Raw genomic sequence first — 20,597 nt, 5'->3', positions numbered from 1 at the left:
TGGGTTCGTGTATAGAGTAGAACAAAAGATTACAGCAACATATTCCGGAAATGCTTAGTTACCGAGTGTTGAAACTTCATTCAAAGAGCACTCTAACATAATCTTACACTTACAATTACATACGGTAAGTTTACACACCCACTGGAGCACTCCGCTTACATGTCCACCACCTGCCTGAGTACAGGCTTCTGTTCGTCTTCGTTTTAAGTTCCGAACACGCTATAAATTACAAGCAGCGATAATTCACGTACGGATATTTGCTGCATGATTCACAGCAGGTGGTGGTGATTATTGTTTTAAGACGAAGTACAACCATCCTCTATATACACTAATAAGAGGGAGAAATGAAAGGGGTCGAACACTTCGAAATATAAATACTGTATATCGACTAAACCAAGACGAAGGGCGTGAAAATAAAGACTCCGTAGGCGCAAACCTAATACAGGTGGGGTCGAAAAAGAACAAGAGTTCACCAAGAGAGATCGGACAGGATAGATGAAAGTGAGGAGCCTAGCGCATGTAAGTGGAAGCAATGTCCCGTGGTCGCCAACCCACGCTCCCAAGTTCAGAGCCCCTGAGGCCCCATTTAGTCCCCACTTAAGACAGGCAGGGGATACCGTGGTTGTTATTCTACCGCCCCGACACATGGTGGGATCATTCACAGCAGTCGAATACAGTAAAGACTACACGTAACCACACAAAAAGTAATCCAATGGGTTTTAATCAGGACGTACATTACAATACGTTCGATTCTTGTACGTAGAACGTGTTCATGCCTACTAACTGAAGCTGCAGTGCAGGTCACAGTATCATGAGATAGATTTGGACCAATTCCTTTTTTTTCTTCTTTTTTTGCTTTACGTCGCACCGACACAGATAGGTCTTATGGCGACGATGGGACAGGAAAGGGCTAGGAGTGGGAAGGAAGCGGCCGTGGCCTTATTTAAGGCATAGCCTGGTGTGAAAATGGGAAACCACGGAAAACCATTTTCAGGGCTGCCGACAGTGGGGTTCGAACCTATCCTTAATCCTAGAAGACAAAACCTACTTCGGTTCTACGCAGACACAAACCCTCGTACTATTTTCTACTGCACTTTACACGTATTACTTTGCAACAGGGATTTCTTCAGTCACGAACAATCCATCAAGTTATTTTCACCACGCAATTTCATACTATCTACACTATGACGCCCTTCTAAGAAGCACGTGTGCAGCAGATTATTAACTTCCTGGTACAGGTCTCTCTTCTGCTTGAGAAAAGTCAACTAAAAAAGGGCCCTTTACAACGCTCAGACATTTACACAGATCTGTCTGTACAGACCTTGTTTGTGCAGACAAGTCGTTGCGTATAAATGAATCACCGACGGGAATTTTGGTCTGAACTGCGGTCTGTGTTCGGCCTGTGCAAAGTCTGGCGGAGTCTGAATTAACACAGACCACGCGCAGACAAGTCTGAGCGTGTAAAGCTTACGCAGACAACGCTGCAGACAGATAGCACAGTCCTTCGTCTGGGAGAGTGTGTGTAGTGTTGTACTGTAGCCTAGTGTTTGCTCTCAATACAAGAACAGCTATGAGTGAGTTTACTCAAGATTCGCGTAATTGTACCCGTACATTTATGACTGAATTCATAGAACTCTATAAATCATTGCCAAGTGTTTGGAAAATCAAGTGCAAAGAATACAGTGACCGGAATAAAAAAAACGCGGCATATGATGTATTAGTTTCTAAACTTAAAGAAGTGGAAATCAGTGCGGACCGTGAAATGGTTGTGAAGAAAATTAACAATCTTCGGAGTGCGTACAGAAGGGAGTTAAAGAAAGTTCAGCACTCAAAGCGCTCAGGAGCCGGAAGTGATGAAGTATATACTCCAACATTGTGGTACTTTGATATGCTGTCCTTTCTACAAGATCAAGAACTGCCTCGGCCATCGATCTCCAACATGGACGAACCAGCACAACAAACGGTAAGTTAAACAGCCAGTGTAGTTGCAATATACTCTTTTAATTAATACAATGTAGTTACGAACAAATATACAGTTGTACACATCAGTACAGTGTAAGGTAATCAATGTTGTCTACTGCACAACCATCAAAACATTTGTGAAGTCTTTTTCATTTCAAAACACAGCGAAAACTGAAAACCATTAACCATTAAGTTGTACTTGTTACTCTGAAATACGAAACGAACATTTCTCGAACGGATTTAGGATCTAATGAACAATTCCTGTTGTGCCCTATCCGCAACCCTACAAGAGGATTATCCTCGGTAGTAAATCCTTCCAGATCTGCTGCAGTAATGTAAGATGAAGCACACTTTCGTCGCAAGAAATTATGCAACACACAACATGCTATTACAACGGCATCTATGTTATCTGGTTTCAAGGAGATTGCAGTATGGAAAATCCTGAATCTAGCACTTAAAATTCCAAACGCGTTTTCCACAACTCTTCGAGCTCGTGATAAGAAGTAGTTGTAAACACGTCTGTCCTCTGTCAAATTCTTCTGGCTGAATGGTTTCATAAAGTTCTCTCGCAGGGAAAACGCTTCATCTCCGATGAAAACAAACGGTAGATCCTCACATGTCGCAGGTTTGGGAACGTTCAACTTATTAGCCTTCTGTAGAACTCCGTATATTCCAGGACACCTCCATCCGATATACGACCATTGACACCAAAATCAACCAGTATGAATTCATAGTTAGCACTGACTATACCCAATAAAACGAGGCTGTGATAACCTTTGTAGTTAAAATAGAATGAACCGCTATTAGCTGGAGGAACAATCCGTACATGCTTTCCATCTACGGCTCCCAGTGCATGTGGAAAATTCCATTTTTCTTCAAAATCCTTTGCAATGAGCCTCCAGTCCTCCTCGGACTTTGGAAACTAGAAATAAAAACACAAACACATTTTCAGGCAAACGTTATCTTGAAATTCGCTATACAATACAGTGGTAACTGTTAATTCTGTAGGAAAATGTGTAATATGCTAACTACTTAAAAACCAATCTTTTAATTTGCTTTAACTTCATTTTATTTTTATTGAGGGACTGTCTAGCTGAGGCGGTGAAGGTGTACTCGGCCCAACCAGAGGGACGCCGGTTCGGTTCCCCGTCAGGAAGCCAAAAATGTAAGAAACGAGACTTCCACTTCCGGAGGTGCACATGGCCCTGAGATTCACTGAGAAAAATACCGTGGCCTTACAACCTTGAAAGACCTTTGACCTACCAACCGACCGCTGCTCAGCCCGTGGGCCTGCAGATTACGAGGTGTCGTGTGGTCAGCACGACAGCCGTTAATGTTGGCTTTCTTCACCGGGTCGCCATATCACCGTCAAATAGCTCCTCGGTTGTAATCACGTAGGCTGAGTGGACCTCGGACCAGCCCTCAGGTGCAGGTTAAAAACTTCATACCTGGCCGGGAATCGAACCCGGGGCATCCGGACAATGGGCAGACACGCTACCCCTACACCGCGGGGCCGGCCAGAAGTACACTTAGCCTACAACAAAAATGAGTACCAGGTTAACCCCTTAACGCTAGTATACCTATGGTAGAAGTGATTAAAAATAGCCAGGCACCTACAGCATACGAATGAATACATTTGGAATTAGAAAAACGCCTAAAGGTATCAAACACAATACGCGTGTGACAGCTGTTGATGCCTTTAAGCGTCAGATCAAGTTAAGGGGTTAATTTCTGGTGGCAAAGGTGGCCGGGTGTAGAGCTGACCACTCTATCCCACCAAGTGCCGAGGTTACGGATAGTGTGGTAGCCTTCAACCTTCCACTCCTCCGAGGGCCTTCATGGTCTGTGCAGAGATGACTTTGCTTTACTTATCCCTCTCATGCGTGGTGTCCTCATATGAGGACATCCAAATTTTTAGGCATTATTTATTACCTGGAGTTTCCAAAGACGAAGGTAAAGTTACTAAAAGATTATTTTAGGTTGGTAAGAGTGGAAAACATCAGTTTTTAAAAGAACAAGCAGGTGGCAGCATTTAAAAGGCATCATTGAAAAAATGATATTCATGGTTCACCATTTTGTGAGAAGTCATCATAGTTTCCAATTGTTTTGAGCTGTTCCTATCTTGAAAATGCCCAAGGTAAGTGTGTAGTTCTTCATTTCGTACATTCTACTATCACTACTACTATAATTCAGCTTATTCCGGCTTGTAGTCTTTACACAATATTGGTATAATACGGGCGTCCACATATGAGGACATCGTGCATCAAACTACCATGTGTTATTTTTGAGGTTAGCTTGTATTCTCAACTGCTTCATCCAATATTTATTTTCCAGGATTCTCCAAATGGTTTGTAATGTTATCAGATGAGCGAGTGATGTTTGTAGGACAAGATTATGGTAGTTTACAACATTCCCACCAGATAGCAGCATTTAATTTACCCCTTGTGCTGAAACTGAAAGAACTTGATATCTGGCTTGTAGGGACCTGCAGAGAAAATAGACTGACGGACGCTACTAAAAAACTGAAAGATGTCAAGGACCTAAAGGAAGAGGGTCGAGGAAGCTCAGCATTTACAACATCAATAGGTGGCATCACAGTAATCCAGTGGGCTGATAATTCGGCAGTTCATATCATTTCTTCCTATGCAGGCTTAGAACCAATTGGTAAGGCCAGAAGATGGTGTAGAAAAGAGAAGAAATTCATTGAAATTGACAGACAAAAGGGTATAGAAATACATAACGGCCATATGGGTGGCGTTTATCTCATGGATTCCTTAGTGGCTCTTTACAGGAATGATATAATGAACTGCAGATGGTACATGAGGATTTTTTACCATATGCTAAATGTCACAGTTCTAAATGCTTGGTTACTATGGAAAATGGACTCTTAAGACCCCTATGGACCTGCTCGAGTTCAAGAGTCAAGTGGCAACAGGACTTATCTTCAGTGGTGAGGCAGAAGCACCACGGAAGAGGGGACGGCCAAGCAAAAAAGGTCTATCACCACCACTCAAGAAACAGGCTACACATACTGTGCCTGCTGAAAAGATGGATGGAGTAAGAAACTATGCGCAGAAAACAGAGGCTAGAAATCCTAACAGGTGCCGTGACAAAAACTGCGCAAGTAAAACCCAGTACCTATATTTGTGGAAAATGTAAAGTACCACTATGTCCAGAGTGCATTCAGAGTTTCCATACCATTGCCTGAAATATGAACATGTGAAGTACATCAGTTACATATAAATGTCCCAGTAGGACCAATGTCATTTCGCTGTACTCATACAATTGCCTCTGGTGTAAAAAGTTCTTGTAAATACTAGTATAATAAACAAAAGTAGTAAGTGTATGACGTGTTGACATTATTCCACTAAATGCATGAAGTCCTCATATGAGGACATCAAATTCCCGCCAAGTATGGTAACTTTGTTTTGTGTTTTATGTTTGTATCATCTAATAGGGTCATTTTAACCAAGAAAATCACATCACATTATTTTTAATTTAATTATTTTTAAATTCATGCATGAGAGGGTTATATATTATTTTCATTCGTATAATAACATATTAATTATGTGCCTATTTCCTGCAGGATATGCAAGAGGTTCCGCCTCCAGATGATTCAGAAGAAAGTGAGGATCAAAGGAAGGAACCGGAATTGGACCCAGAAGAATGCAGTACGTTGGAAGGAATTTCTACCCCAGGATCTTCTTCCTCATGCATTACCACACCATCAACATCTAAGGGTGTAACCATCAGAAGGTCGAGAAAAAGACCAATGAAAGAAGATCCACTATCGGTAGTAGTTGCGAAATTAAATCAACTAGAAAAAGAAGATGGCACCGATGCTGTCGGTAAAGTGTATGCTGAGAAGTTGAGGTGCTTAGATCCAACTCAACGAATATATGCAGTAAAGATCATTAGCGAAGTTTTCTTCGAGGCACAGCTTAAAAATCTTAGCAGATACACGAGACTAACCGCACTAGAAGATCACAATACTTCTGGACAGTTTAGGCCTCATATGCAGCAACCTCAGGGGACTACTCTGTTTCGAGATCAAATACGTTTCCAAGAATTATCAAATAGGGGACCTGAAAACAGCAACATCGTGGCCCAGTTTGTGCAAACATTTGATCCAAATGAAAACAGTACATTTTAATCAGTTAGAATGCGATTTTCCTTCTGCTTTATGTTTATATTATTTCCATTATATTATACTTTTTACAATTTACAATTATGGTTTCACGTTGTTCCTACTACCATGTATTAATTAATTAATTAATTAATCCAGCAATACCACTTATTTTTTTGATTGCACATGAATACATTAACTTAATCACACTAAAACTGGTAGAGAATAAAATACATTACTTCCATCCACCAATTGCGGATCACCTGAAACTAGGAGAGATTGCAATCCAAATGTTGTTTTGATACGCAACATTTCCTTATCACAACTTCTTCACCTATTACGACATTAAACATTAAAATTAAGCCAACTAACTATTTACACCCAATCTTTAAATTGTATTTTAATTAATTAATTAATTAATTAATTTTGTCCTAGATGTTAACAGTGTTATATGATCTAGGAAAACATGTAGGCCTATCTTAACACTTAGTGAGTTCAGTTAGTGCTTCATGTCACAATTCTGTACTGGTACAGTTATACTACAATTACAACACACATTGTGAATAACTGCATGAATAGATGAATGAATGAATGAATGAATGAATGAATGAATGAATGAATGAATGAATGAATGAATTATTGCACGATTGAATTGTATTCATGCATATTTGCATGACCCAATAAATACCGGTACTCTTCTCTCCCTGTCACGGATAACCACCGGCTGAAGAGATAGCCCTTATTATTGATGAATGAATGAATGAATGAATGAATGAATGAATGAATGAATGAATGAATGAATGAATGCACTCAATTTATAGCTACGGAACTCCAGCAGCTGAGGAAGGAACACGCAATCTATTTTAGCTAAGCAAAATAATGCCTTAGAATTCTCACCTTTAAATATTCCTCTCTTAGTACTTCATATATAGCACGGCATGTTTCCGGAATGATGTGGCTTAACGATGACGGAGACACTATAGCAGAAAATTTAAGGTCCGCATAGCTTCTTCCCGTTGCCAGAAACCTCAGTGCTACTACAAGTCTTTCAAATGCACTTATCGATTTTCTCATTACACTGTCTTCTCTCCTTATATACGGTGTGACATACTGCAACAGCACTAAGAATGTCTCTTCGTCCATTCTCAGGTAGTTAAACCAGTCATCTTTTTCCAGTTTTAACTCCTTCAAAAGATTAACGTGCGAAAGCGAAACACGTTGTAGAAGCCAGTCTTTTGCCCACCTTGTACGTTGTAATTTCTTCCTCTTTTTAACTTCCGAAATAACAACACTAGACAGAAGTACCGCTTTGTAATTTAATTTACTTAATCTGGCCATGGTCAGGAAATACTACCTTGCTCGTCTCGACAGGACTGTGCGAAAGCTGTACAAATGGTCGGAACGTGTAAACGCAGCGTGGACAGTGCAGACCAGATGTGCAGACGGTCGTTGCAAACGTGGTCTGTGCAGACAAGTCTGAGCGTCTAAAGGGCCCTTTAATGCGAAGGTTGGAACTTGAATAGTGGCAACACTGCTGTAGAGCCGCCATAATGTCTAGAACACGTTACTTACATACAGCTCGTTGCTTACATACCTACCTTACCCAAAGCCTACTAGATACTAGAAGGCCTGGACAGAAGGCCAATTTCTTGCATTAAAGCGGGATCACAGCCCTCTCGATCCTATAGGAGGATCGAGACGGCGGTGAGCGGGATAATAGTTTTTCTCTTTTCCACCGCTAGGTTCGCGTTTATGTTCTGTAATGTTGTTTGGCGTGAATTCTATGATGACGTGTGTTACTGCAACCTGTTTTATGAGAAGAAATAATATATTCAACTTTATTTTATAAGGTAAGTCCTTATCTAACGTGAAATACGAAGAGTTTTGTCGTTTTTTAATTTATTTGGTCTCACGATTTGCAATATATGGATGGTTGCTGAGATGCATTTACAATAACATTTATTTAGTTAAGTGCTTCCAAATTATCGTCAAGATGGTGGTGGTGATTATTGTTTTAAGAGGAAGTACAACTAGGCAACCATCCTCTAGATAACACTAATCAGAGAGAAAAACTGGAAGGGGTCCGACACTTCGAAAAATGAAAGTATCGGCCAAAGGAAGACAAGGGCCACGAAGGGCGTGAAAATAAGACTCCCTAGCCCTCGGAAACCTAATAGCGTAGGGGTCGGCAAAGAAGTAGAGTTGACCAAGGAAGGTCGGATAGGATAGATGAAAGTGAGGAGCCTGGCACAAGTAAGTGGAAGAAATGCCAGGACTCAGTTAAGGGCCCCGCGGTTGCCAACACACGCTCAAAATTTCAGAGACCCTGGGGCCAATTACCGTCAAGTTTCTCTTTCCATTCTGTAGGTTAAGATGGTTTATTGCCGGGCTGAGTGAGTCAGACGGTTGAGGCGCTGGCCTTCCGACCCCAACTTGGCAGGTTCGATCCTGGCTCAATCCGGTGGTATTTGAAGGTGCTCATATACGTCAGCCTCCTGCCGGTAGATTTACCGACACGTAAAAAGAACTCCTGCGGGACAAAATTCCGGCACCTCGGCGTCTCCGAAAACCGGAAAAGTAGTTAGTGGGACGTAAAGCCAATAACATTATTTATTATTAACACTATTATGATGGTTAATTTTGCGTGCATAACTGCACATCTGACACAGCGAAGAAATATACACAAATATAAATTTTCATCTTTTTCCTAATGGAGAAATGGAGGCCTGCTATTTCTGGACAGGGCAGTAGAAAAGTATCTCTTCCGGCTCCTAATGATAACTCCAGAATTCGTAGCTTGCACTTTGTCGAATCAGATTACAGTGTAAGTACTGTGAGGGGAATTCTGCCTCCCCGACAAAGTGCCGATAGAAATTCTTCTTATTAAAAATGTATTAATATTTACAACGCGGGCGTTAGGATATCTCGGAAAATGTAAACTTGTCCGAAAGCTGAAATTCCTTACCGCTCCAAAGTTTAAAGAGACGTTTCAGTGCCGCGACTGTGATCAAGCACACATCACATACGTTATACTTACAACATTTTTCAGGCCTGTTCTTGATAATAATGCTAAGAAAGTGACTAATGACTGTGATTTATTAAACAAATTCAAGAGCAAGCCTCTGAGCAGAAAAGTGTTGAAATTATAGAAATAGGAAAAAATCGGGTCAGTACTTCTATTTAGGCCTATTTCCCTATTCTTTACTCCTTTGTGATAAGCAAGTGCAAAATGAAAGAACTCTATGAAGTGTAGTGTGTTCTAAGTTATTTTGTATATTTATATCTCATTCACATCGGACATAATAATAATAAACATGTATTATTTCGCGCTATTGTATAAATCTTCAATATAAGGATATAGACAGAACATGAGAACAACAGAACATAAACGCGAACCAAGCGGCCATTGCCTGAACTACTTCGTTTGCCCAGAAATGTGTCGGCTTGTCCAGGCCTTCTCGTATAGGAACTGCGGGGGTTCTAAATACGCACCAATCAGAGGCCACGCTGTGGATCACGTGACTGCGCGCGCGAAATTTGTATTCCACGCGCTCTTATTTGTAAACAAAGCCACGTGCTTTTTGACAGCTGACACCTTTAAACAAGTGACCATCGCTAACCTCAGTGCTGCCATCTTTACGTCGCTAAACCTCATGGCTGCCACCCTATGCACGTGGTGGCGCGAAATTTGAATTCCATGTGCTCTTGAGGGGCCTAACCTCACTTTAACGGCTAGTTGCCCTTCCCGACGCCTAAAAGAGCGAGCCTAACTTTACAGTCGCCATCTTGAACTTATTTAGACCCATATGCATGCTAGTACTGCCCCACATATAGTTCGAAACTGCAGTAATATTTTAAAAATATTGAATTTAGAAAACAAACTGCTTACAACTTTCTTTCCAGTGCAATAGTAGCCAACAAATGAACAAAATGGTCATTCATTGGTGTTCAAGCAAACAGCAAGTTTGTTGCAATATTTCTTGTACCAGTACGGTATTTCAGAAAACTAAATCAAACAATTCAATTCCCTATTCTCTTCAAGCATAATCTAAAGGAAACTTCGCATTCATAGAACATTACATTCAATGATTAAATGAAAATGTGGAATTTTTTGGTCTTTAAATTGTCATTGATTGAACTGTTCCTTGCTTTGTCTCCAGACTAGTCTGGTAACTCACACAGTCAACATGGCTGTTCTACTACTGTATAGTGGACTACTCAGCATGACAATAACATAGCAACCACTCTTCATCGTACTCATTCTAATAACAAGTCTGATGACAGCCAGCACTACTGTTGTTCAACTCCTCTCTGCAGGGCTAGCCTCCTTTTGATATCCCTGCTGATGAACTATTGGAATCTTCGCAATGTGGCTAGAGAACGAACATTTTTGTTTCGCCTTCGAGAAAACAATACGAGCCATGTCATCAGGCTGGCTGGATGTTTCCCAGCTTGACTTACTCACCCCTTACAGAAAATACAACAGGGCTGATGGGTGCCTCAGCATGTAAAAATATTATTGTACGCACAGTGACTATTACCATCAAGTTTATGATGTCTTAACTGATAATCCTATCAAGTTCCATGGTTTGCCGGGCTGGATGACTGTTGACATATATTCTGCAGTACTAATAGAGACCATCAGTTTCGACTTTGAGCTAATTTATAACTGAAAGATAAAATATATGAAACAGGAGAAGTCCCATCTGATTTTGGCAGAAGGTTGTTATACCTATTCCCAAGAAAGCCGGTGCTGACAAGTGTGAAAACCACTGTAGTATCTCATGCCTGCAAAATATTAACACGCATTATTTACAGAAGAATGGAAAAACAAGTTGAAGCTGAGTTGGGAGAAGATCAATTTGGCTTCAGAAGAAATGTAGGAACACGTGAAACAATTCTGACTTTACACCTGATCTTAGAGGATCGAATCAAGAAGGACGAACCCACGTACACGGCATTCGTAGATCTAGAAAATGCATTCGATAATGTTGATTGGACCAAGCTATTTAAGATTCTGAAGGTGATTGGGATCAGAGACCAAGAACAAAGAATTATCTACAATCTGTACAAAAATCAGTCTGCAGAGATAAGAATTGAGGGCTTTGAAAAAGAATCAGGAATCCAGAACGGAGTGAGGCAAGGCTGCAGTTTGTCCCCCCTCCTTTTCAATGTTAACATAGAACAGGCAGTAAAGGAAATCAAAGTGGAATTTGGAAAGGGAATCACAATCCAAGGAGAGGAAATCAAAACCTTGAGATTTGCCGATGATATTATTTTATCTGAGACTGCAGAAGATCTCAAGAAGCTGTTGAATGGTACGGATGAAGTCTTGGGTAAGGAATACAAGGTGAAAATAAATAAGTCCAAAACAAAAGTAATGGAATGCAGTCGAACGAAGGCAGGTGATGCAGCAAATATTGAATTAGGAAATGACGTCTTAAAGGAAGTAGATGAATATTGTTACTTGGGTAGTAAAATAACTAATGACAGCAGAAGTAAGGAGGACCTAAAATGCACATTAGCACAAGCAAGGAAGAGCTTTCTTAAGAAAAGAAATTTGCTCACTTCAAACATTGATATAGGAATTAGAAAGATGTTTTTGAAGACTTTTGTGTGAAGCGTGGCATTGTATAGAAGTGAAACGTGGACGATAATTAGCTCAGAAAGAAAGAGAATAGAAGCTTTTGAAATGTGGTGTTACAGAAGAATGCTGAAGGTGAGATGGATAAATTGAATTATGAATGAAGAGATACTGAAAAGGTCAGCACGGGATAGGGTGGCACGGAGCTGCATCAAACCAGTCTATGGACTGATGACTCAAACAACAACAACAACAACAACAACAACAAGGTTCTGCAGTCTCTCGAAGCTAAGTCAGTACATTTAGAAAACATATGGAAAAAAGATACCATTAATTAAAAACAGACATGTTTTGTTCTTGAAAGAACATCATCAGATTCTATCAAATGAATATTATTAACTAATGTAAAAACATTGATGGTTAAGTTATGTTTATACCCTTTGGTGAACTAGTAGAGAGAGAGAGGAAGTATAAACATTACTTTACTTAGTATCAATTCATTACATGTATGTATATAAATTACAAGTGCAATTTGATAGAATTTAATGTTCTTTCAAGAACAGAACCTGTCATTCTTTTTTTAATTAATGGTATATTTTACAACGCCTTTGCTGGCGAGATGTAGTGTTTACAATGCACTATGTCTTCTGGTATAGTCTAGAGCAATTTTGTTACTTTTATTGATCTGTCTCAGCTTTAACCATAGCTTTGACAAAGTGAACGTAACTGAGGTATGAGCGATGCTAGTATTGCCATTCCTTCTGCAGCCAGTCTCTGCTATGAATGGTGTGAAAATATAGCTCATAGGGTCGGTTGATGCATGCATTTCAGTGGGCTTGGTAGACTGGCAACGGCTGGCTCGGCGAGGAAAGCAACAGGAAACTACCTCACTCCTCATTTCCCTAGTACCCCTCTTCAGTGACACCTAGGCTATTTATGACAGCTGTTGGCAGAGGTGCAGAGGATCAAACCAGCCTTCGGGCTGAATACCCAACATACAAACATACATACATACATACATACATACATACATACATACATACATACATACATACATACATACATACATATTTTACAGGTACTGATATTATTGGTTTTACATACCACTAACCACTTTTTCAGTTTTTGGAGATGCCAGAATTTTTTAATGAGCCAGTAAATCTACCGACACGAGGCCGACGTATCAGAGCACCGGAATGAGCCAGGGTTGAACCTGCCAAGTTGAGGTCAGAAGGCCAGCGTCTCAACTGTCATTGACAGCGATGTTGAGAAAACGAGAAGGTTTCAACAGCTGAATCACCAGCGTGCCATTAAATTCGAAATGTCTTTACAGTGGAAGGGCACATGACGCTGTTGATGCTGATTTGTTTTGGACAGTTGTATGTAGCTTTGTCAAGAGTACGCAGATCCATAGACGGCAAAGTACAACTCCCAGCTACAACTGCACTCAATATCGTTTGTAAGGAAATACTACAATATCCGTTTTCATTCTATTCAAATGCGGCATAAAACCTGGAAAGTGCAAGTTTTATTCTTAAGATATATTAATAGTCCATTTAGAATTTTCAATTACTTTACGCATTGTAATTTCAGCTGTCAAAGACTAGGCTTATCTACTACTCTAAGAATGTGTTGTTTTTCAAGAATTTTCTGAATTTATGTTATACCGAATTAGTTTTGAGAGACTGAAGAACCTCACAGTTATAAATGTATTTAAAAAAAAAAAAATGTTGAAGTATGATCATAACCACAGGCTGCAAGTTTTACACAGAATCTTGTTCATAGGGATATGGCCAAATATTTCAAAATCCCAGGAATGAAAATAATACACATATCCAGGAAGTGCTCTGTTACTAAGAAAAGACTTCTTGCACATGTAAATCGAAATACAGGAAGCTAGGAATATACACAGGATGACAGGTCAGAGGCCAGCCTCACATCTTGATACACTGTTGTCATACAGCAGACAGTAGCTGTATTGTTCTCAGCCTTTGAATGTTTAGTTCAGCATTACTTCACACCATTAGCATGAGCTTCCATCTTGACCTTGTCTACTGTAAGAGTACTGTGTCCCCCTCCCTTCTGGCTAAATATAGTGCTAAAAGAAAGTTTTGCATTTATTACGATTTCACATGGTACTATTAATGGTTATGAATTTCATGTTTTTGGTCCTTATTGAATTGAGAATAATATATAAGTAATAATAATAACAACGTAAACGTTTCCACCTTTTCAATACTAAAATATATTCACACATCAACAAGACCAGCAGTTTTTTAAAATCAGGAGTTTATAGGATCAAATGTACCACCTGTAAAAAAACCTACATCGGGCAAACTGGGAGAAACTTTATTATCAGATACCATGAGCACACTAACGCAATAAAATACAACAGGTTTTCAGCCATCGGCCAACACATGCAAGATTATAACCATAATTTCACCAATATTGAACAAGACATGGACATCCTCGTATTAGCAAACAAGGGCCCTTTACTCAACATAATGGAAAATTACTACATACACCTAGACCAATACTTTAATGCCAGTCACAATCTCAATTAAATCTCAGAGAAACCCAACATACTTTTCGATCTATTTATCACTTTCCTCAAAAACAATAATGCAGCCAACCTAAACTCAATCCTAAATTTAATCAAAGGTACTTTTCCAAGACAATTACACTTTCTCCCGCACCCTTCAGCCCCACCTTAAGCCCTCTTCCTAAGCCATATATAATTTTATATATGTCATTTCAATACAAGAACTTACTGATTTCCATTATTATAATTTTTACAACACCCCATTTATACTTTATTCTTTGTTAAAAACCTCTTAGTATGTATATTCCTTGTATTATTAACTGTTACCATAATAACATCTCATTTCACTTGTTATTCTTTAAAATAACATTTTCTTAGTATATCGCCAAAAGTGATCTTTGCTCCAATATGGCTGATGATGACCCCTAGATGGGTCGAAACTAGTACCGTGTAATTTATAATTTTGTGAATATATTTTAGTATTGAAAAGGTGGAAACGTTTACGTTGTTATTATTATTACTTATATATTATTCACATGGTACATCAAATACAATTCGATGGATTTCTTTCAAAACCTGGTATGTCCAAATGCTCTTCCTATCCACTATTTTCCTTAAGACCACTCACACCTCCAAGCCGCATATGGACATGCCGTACATCAAAACAATTTTTGTTGTGTTCGTTCTCCTATAGTAATTTTTTAAAAAAAAATGTACCTTAAATATATTATAGTGTAGGAATGGCAAGCGGCCTCTGAAGAGGCCTGGTGCAGGTCACAAGCACCCAGTAGGGGAAATAGCCAATTAAGTTTAAAATCCCCGACCCCATTAGGAACTGAACCAGATCATTCAACCAAGGAGTTGGACATATACTGTAGATAGGATGTACACCTACATGCATAGCTCGCAACGAGCTCTGCGACGATCCCCCTCGAGTGATACTGCGTGTTTTTAACTGCCAGATCATCCCAGCAGTACAGAGCGATCCATATGAACCTGAACTGCAAAATAGGTTATAATTTCCCTCTGAAAGCCGCAGAAAATGGAAGTTTGTTTTAATTATCTCAATGGTTCTCTGAGAATCAGTACTGCTGCCTATTTTTGACAATTTCATTGATTGTTGTGACAATAATGAGCCCTGTTGGCAAATTAACAATTTGTACATAGTGTTTAACTGGCAGTCGTAACAGAAACATGCAGTACACACTTTGAGTGTGTTTTTATTATGAAAACATGCTGGAAGACAGAATCACTGGTGATAACATAACGTGCATTCCAAAGAGAATTCAATGTGCGCGATGTTTCAACAAAGGCAACAATTTTATTGATTCCAAAGAAGCTGGAGACCAATGGTGTACTAAACAGTGACAGTGGTGAACATAGACCACAGACTATTGATAATGTTCAAAGATGTTTCAAGAACTCTGTGCCGGCCCCGTGGTGTAGGCATAGCGTGGCTGTCTCTTACTCAAAGGCCCCGGGTTTGATTCCTGGCCAGGTCAGGGATTTTTACCTGGCCCTGAGAGCTGGTTCGAGGTCCACTCAGCCTACGTGATTAGAATTGAGGAGCTATCTGACGGTGAGATAGCGGCCCCAGTTTAGAAAGCCAAGAATAACGGCCTAGGGGATTTGTCGTGCTGACCACACGACACCTCATAATATGCAGGCCTTCTGGATGAGCAGCGGTCACTTAGTAGGCTAAGTCCCTTCAAGGGTTGTAGTGCCATGGGGTTTGGTTTTGAGTTTTCAAGAACTCTTCCAAGAAATTGTTGCCAGGAGACAGGCATTTCACATGGCACATGTCAGAGAGCTGCAAAGAAATTGGGGTTATGACCCTACAGATTGCATGTGATGCAACCATTGAAAGAAGCAGATCATGAGAAACAAATGCGTTATTGTTGATGGTCTCAGGGACTTATTATTCAACGTCCAGACATTCTCTCCATAACTTGGTTTACAGATGAGGCATGGTTTCATCTGACAGGTTACATCAACATACAAAACTCCGGCTCCATGACTAAATGGTTAGCATGCTGGCCTTTGGTCACAGGGGTCCCGGGTTCGATTCCCGGCAGGGTCGGAAATTTTAACCATCATTGGTTAATTTCACGGGGGCTGGGTGTATGGGTTGTCTTCATCATCATTTCATCCTCATCACGATGCGCAGGTCGCCTACGGGAGTCAAATCAAAAGACCTGCACTTGGCGAACCGAACCCGTCCTGGGATCACCCGGCACTAAAAGCCATACGCCATTTCATTTCAACATACAAAACAGCTGTAAACCCCCATATCATCCATGAAACACCACTGCATGATGAAAAGGTTGGAGTGTAGCATGCGGTCACAGTTGCCAGGATTGTTGGCCCCATTTTCTTTGATACAAATGTAGACACTGCAGTTTATACGGGCATCTTCAGTGTGGAGCAGCTGGATGATGTTGAACTGACAGGTAGAAAGTTATTTCCAACAAGATGGAGCAACATGTCATTTGTCTAACATTTCCATGCAACTTGTAACCAGTTTCTCTGATGACCTAATAATCTCAAAAAATTTGTGGAACCCCCAATCACCTGACCTAACCTCACCAGACTTTTCTTATGGGGGTATCTTAAAAGCAGTGTGTACAAGAATAGACCTCAGACAAATGCTGAACTCCATGATGCCATTAGACCCAAAATAAGCAACATGGAAGATGATGTACTTCGCAAAATATGGTGAAACGAGTACAGTTGTGTATGGATGCTGCTGGAGGGCATTTCCAACATATGCTGTAAGGAATCTCCCAACAAAGTATTTTAACCAGTTTCTTTGATGATCAAATAATCTCAAAAAATATGTGCTCCCCCTGGATCACCAGACTTTTATCTCCCAAAGTTGCACGTGTCCTATTATTGATTCAAATGTTATGATTTATTAAAGTAGTTCAGGTTTATATGGATCGCTCTGTAGTTCTGTGGATGTACTTTAGTTCTTTTCAACATACCACACAACAGACTGTGCTATGTGGCATTTCTTCAAAATAATGCCACGTCCACGACTCACACTGCCTTTTGGACACCATCTAAAAGTTATTACATACAATTATATATTTCACAGGTGAGACAGTATTAATACACTGTCTCCTTGTTTGACATTTTCGAGTTGGAGTCTATCTCCGTGGAAATTATTTCACTTTATCTCCCTGCGAGATATGGACTTAATCCTCATAGTAACTTAAATTAATGAACTGCTTCCTTCTCCTACGACTGTGGGTGAGTTACTATTTATTTGAAACTTGATTATACGCAACTACTCGAAGTTACATCGGGTCTGTAAACTCTGTTGGTTAATATGCCCTACCGGGAGTCGTTTAATTTCCGTGGACTGTAACCTACTGCGCAACCTCTGGCGCATCCCGATCCTGGAGTAACGAAAGCCAACTTCCGCTTACCGTTGTAAGAGGAAGAGAGAGGGTCTGCCGAGAACATGGAAGCCGAACAGACGTGCATGTATAGCTCCGCTATGATGTTCAACTTCAAGATGGTGCCTGGTTGATCCAGTGCATTTTCGGGGTCACATTCCCCGATTTATGAGTTCCTGTACTCTGGACGAACTTTTGGAGCATCGCAGATGTTGTATTTTCTACTAGTTTTATTTGTTTGAACTTCGGCCTAATGTAAGTACGGGGTCCTTCCTCTATGTCACCGCCAAGACTGTAAGTTATAACTTTTCCTCTAACTTTATCTACGATTTCGTCGAAGTGATTGTGCTAGTTGGGTTGTGATACATGGAATGCCTCTACTGGAATTACAAATCGAAATTTACCTGAACTTGAATTTAATAATAGTAATAATAACTTTTTCGGCGGTGTGCTGTGATTAGAAATCAGTTCCCATGCTTTGTATCGTTTTCCAAACTAGGAACTGTTCAAAATTGGAAACCTTAAAAATGTGTTACTAATATTGTAAAATTTATTCTGGTCACCTTTCCGTTATTTTATTTTCAAAAAAGGTGATGTCTTAAACCCTTGTTAGAGGGCCTACACTTGGGTAACGAAAGATGCTAAACGAGGAAGTTGTATAAGGTATTTCTGTGCGAATTTTCTGCTTATTTCTGCCTTTTCTTTTTAGACTTTTCTTTTCCCTTTGAGAAATTGCAGTTTTCTTTTAAAGCGGTCTGTTTTGCCATTGTTGCGTTTCTCGTTGGGATTGGTTCACTCTCTTTGAAGTGAATGTTAATTGTTGTTGTTGCTATGGAGCCGGATTTGAGGGTTGTTGACAAAAGGTTTTATGCTCCTGTGGGATGCTGTAATGTTGAAAGCTAATATTTGTCCTTAATTTTTGGCTCGCTTATCTTTGGTTATTGATTTATCTCTTGGTATCCCCGTTTACCCGCGTGATATGATTTTCCTGATTTATTCTCAATTTAATTTCGGGTTTTTCCTTGTTTTCCTCTATTTGGGTGTGGGTACAATGAACTTTGTACCACCTCCTCGCTTAGTACCTCAAAGAATTTCTGTATTCGCTTAGTACCTCAAAGAATTTCTGTATTCGCTTAGTGTATTTTCTAAGAGAAGAAAAGTTAACTTAACAAATTTATTTCATGCAAATTAACTAAGTTAATGGTGCGAAAATAATTAATCTAAACCAAAAGACTTTAATACGTATCATGATTTATTGGTAATTTATAAATAAGAAGGTAGGTTAGGCTAGTACTGAAATTTTATATTGGGTCCCAATAAGTTAGGCCGGTTCGAACCGTAGGTTAGTTGTGTTTTGGTATTATTTCTCTTTGAATATTTTTCTTATTCCTGTTGATGTTCTGAGTCCAGAGTTATCTTAATATTACTTCTTTCTCTGATTAAATATATTTATTTACTTCAAAAGAACCTGGACGTGTTATTATTGTAGTATTTGAAACCATACAGTGATAGTTATTTTCATTCTTTCCATGGCCTCTGGTCGCTTGTCTTATTCGTGGTAAGTACCTTTTGTGATGGTTTACTTTTGGATAATTTTGCTTCCACCTTGTTTGGTTTTTTTTTAAACCTATATTTCTTTTCTTGTTGCTACCTGTGCGGACACTGTGGGGATGGGTGTTTGTGCGGGTCAGTCAGTGGTAGCTTCAGAGCGTGGTTGTCATTTGTTTTCCCTTCGCTCTGGGCGGTATGCGAGCTGTTCCTTCAGAATTGCTCGCCTGTTAGTAGACCCTTGTGTTATTGTGTTTCGTGGGGTCGTAGCTGACCCTCTTGGCATCCCCTTAACGTTGTCACTGTATGGTTTTAAAAGGTGTGTCTGGGTAATGAAAGGCATGTTAAGATATCTATTAAAAAATGTAAAGGAAATGCATTCATCTTGTTTAACTGTACAAAAATTTGTTTCATGTTAATATCTTCGGGGTGTTTTGTCCGGTTCCCTGTCGAGCTGTGTGCTACCTTCTTGGATTGTGTACGTGATGTTGGTATTGCCCTACCAGCTGCTGTTCGTGTGTTTCCCGCCTGCCTGCCTTACTGCTTTCAGGTGCCTTGTATCATTCCCTTCTTTGTTTCTTCGTAAATTGGTGAGTTTGAAGTTTATCAATTACTCTAAATTCTGAATTTATCATCATTTATCTTAAAAAATTGTGAAATGACCGACACTTGAGCACGAATCGATTGGCTTTGGGCTACGAGTGTACCACAGTTTGCCGTGTACTTTGTGATTTTCTTGGTGGTTATTTGTTCAGTATTTTCATGGTCTACCTGCGAAAATGATTTAATCTGTGGTTATGGAATTAATTGTGTTTAATCGAGTTATTGGTTTTGCTCGGATATGTTGCGTGTGACGTTATTTGTTTTACTGGATTATGATCGTTGACCTGTACTCTGGGAACTTATTACTTTATCTGTCCTGACGTTTTATATTGCTTCCCAGGTTTGTTATTATTTTAATTATTTTACCTGACATGATGCTTCGACTGTGCTGAAATCATTCTGCGAGAAACTGTCGTTGTTGATTTTACCTACTGCGTTGCTAACAGCGTGTGAACCTTGCATGTACTTAAACTTTTGGCATGACTACCTTGTGCCTGGTCAGTATGGGTGTGATTTACTGCTGAACTGTTTGGCATTTCATTGTATCCTCCCATCGTTAGTGCTTATGAACCCGTTTTAAACTTTTCCTGGTTTATGTGATTGGCATGTATGTGTTACTGTTATTTGCTCTGTGCGATTGAAATTATGCCTTGCTATCTACTTTGGCCTAAATGGGATTGTGTGCATGCCTGTACCTGTTTCTTTCGAGTACTTAATTCTTGATGATTGTTAAACTTTGAAATTAATCCTGCCTGTGATGTTTCTTTACATTGGGCCGGTTGTTTCCTCGAAATTCTTTGCCTTTACCTTGTCTGGTAAATGTTTCCTAAC

At 39.8% G+C, this 20,597-nt stretch overlaps 1 pseudogene; it reads right to left on the bottom strand.

Moving 5' to 3' along the window:
• Positions 1–2,031: 2,031 nt before the first annotated feature.
• On the bottom strand, positions 2,032–4,555 carry LOC137502862 (putative nuclease HARBI1; annotated as a pseudogene).
• Positions 4,556–20,597: the final 16,042 nt, after the last annotated feature.

This window comes from Anabrus simplex, chromosome 13, assembly GCF_040414725.1.
Source record: "Anabrus simplex isolate iqAnaSimp1 chromosome 13, ASM4041472v1, whole genome shotgun sequence".
Classification (NCBI taxonomy): Eukaryota; Metazoa; Arthropoda; class Insecta; order Orthoptera; family Tettigoniidae; genus Anabrus; species Anabrus simplex.
This window is presented reverse-complemented; position numbering and strand designations above follow the sequence as displayed.